We start from the raw sequence: 2,416 nt of genomic DNA on the forward strand, positions 1-2,416 counted from the left end.
AAATCTTATTTTATCTGACTTTTAAAATCTTTTTCTACCTCTTATTCTATTTTTTTTAATGTTCCGTTTTATTTGCTACGGTTCTTGTTACATTTTTATCTTATTTTATCTTACTTTTTAGTTTGTTTGTTTTTTTTTACCTCATTTTAACTTGTTTAATGTTCTGATTATTTGCGCTTCGGGAGCTGCAAAATTATTTTGTTCATTGTCTGTTTTCCATAGTGTTCTTTTCACTGCAACGATTTCAAAGATTATCTATCTTGCATATGTAAACAAGAGCAGGTAAAGACACCAGGTTTGGGGAGCAGTAATTAGAACAATCCATGAGAGGGCAGTAGTGAGTTGAACAGCTGATGCTTTATTGCCAGCAGCAAAATAACAACAAAAATAATAGAGCTCTTTACAATATAAAAGTCTTTAGTTCTGTTCTTACTCTATACAAGAATGAGTAGGAATTCCCATTTCAACGGGTTTCAGTCTTTCTGGACCAGTTTTATGTGTGTTCTTGTTTTTTACCCAGGTATTGCTAAAGAGTTGGTGTAATGTCTTATCTGAGTTCATGAAAATAACAGATCTGTAGTCTGGAACAGCTTCACAATTTCAAACACACCACTTTCCCAGCTGCTCAGTAGTCCAGGGCTCGACTCGACATAGTGAAATATTTTATTTTCTAACCGGTATCACAGAACCAGACTGCACAGCAGTGTAGAACAGTGAGTTTTCCAAGTTCACGTCTACTATGAGATCTCATTTATTTTAGTTACTCATTAAGACCAACAATATACAACCAATGACCATGATTCAAGTAATTTGGTAAAAGCTGTGCTGTACAACAACTCTAATTTCAAAATAGGACACTTGCTAATTTAACAAGCAAGGTATCATCTTAGTTATTTTAAAAACTATAAAACATAAAGTACCATAAAGGTAGAAACAGAATGTAAAAATGTACTGTAACACATTAAATAGTGATTTTTTAATATAATTTCTAAAAGTACAAAATTGGTTTAAACATAATAAATTATCATTAAATTTAGATAAAACAAATTACATGATATTTAGTAATAGAAAGAAAACAATTGATGTTCCATTTAGAGAAGGTGTTGAGATCAATAGAGTAAATGAGGTGAAGTTTTTCGGAGTCATCGTTGACAAAAAACTGACATGGAGACCTCATATAAATTACTTAAGAACAAAAATGGCAAAATCTATTGCAGTTCTGTACACAGTGAATCAGTTATTCAATGATAAATCACTATTTACGCTATATAATGCAATAATTGTTCCACATTTGTTTTATTGCATTGAAGTCTGGGGAAATGCATGTAAAACCATTACTAATCCTATTTTTATTTTACAAAAAAGAGCCATACGAATTATCACAAGAAAGCATTACTTTCACCCATCCAATATATTGTTTCATCAATTAAAATTGTTAAAATTTCATGAGTTAGTTAATTATAACATTCTCTTCCATGTATAAGGCTGATAAAAATGTGTTGCCGCCAAACATCCAATCACATTTTGTTAAACCAAAAATCAGAAGAAATTTGAAGGACAGATGCACTTCTGTAAAGGGTATTAGACTATGGAATGATCTGGAGGATGACTGTAAAAGCATTGGATCAGTGAAATTCTTAAACAAAACAATCAAAGAAAAATTGTAAAGAAATATGAAATTGTTTAATTTGTATTAGTTACTGTTTGAGGAATTGAAATTTTGTTTTGTTTTATTATTTGGTTTATCATCATTTGAAATATTGTTTAATTAAAAAAGGGGCAGATATCATAAGAACTTTTTTCTTCTGCTGCTGCCTTTCATTTTATTTTATTTGCATTGTTTTGTTGTGTGAAATGTTCTGTTTGTTTTTTGATGAAATGAATAAATGAACTGAATTTTCCTAGCAAACATGCTCTTAGTGCTTCGCACTATCCTCCGACACAGCTTCAGCCATATTAGCAGTCAGTTTAACTGGCATTTAGCTTCATAACAGCAGTTTAAAAAAATTAAACCATGTAAACAGAGAAAGAAACATGCTCATTAGTTTTGCTTAAGAACCAATATAAACGTGTCACACACACACACACATACACTTGCTTTATCAAAGAAGCTACCAGTTAGCAACTGCTACATGCATGACTTGGTTGTCTGAAGAAGAAGGTCGGGGAGTTAATGCCCTTGCTCAAGGGTCCAGAGTGGGGCAAATGAGAGTGGAATCTTCACCTTCCGCATTTTTGATGTAACAGTCATGGGTTTGAACCAGCAACCTCTAATCTCTGCACCAGCAGCCGCATGACCAGGAAATAAAAAGCAGGTAAAGAAAATGGATGAACGGATGTAAATACAGCAGGTAAAATAAGTACTGAACACATCACCATTTTTCTCAGTAAATATATTACTAGAGGTGCTAATGAC

This window comes from Austrofundulus limnaeus, unplaced genomic scaffold (genome assembly GCF_001266775.1).
Source record: "Austrofundulus limnaeus strain Quisiro unplaced genomic scaffold, Austrofundulus_limnaeus-1.0 Scaffold735, whole genome shotgun sequence".
NCBI lineage: Eukaryota > Metazoa > Chordata > Actinopteri > Cyprinodontiformes > Rivulidae > Austrofundulus > Austrofundulus limnaeus.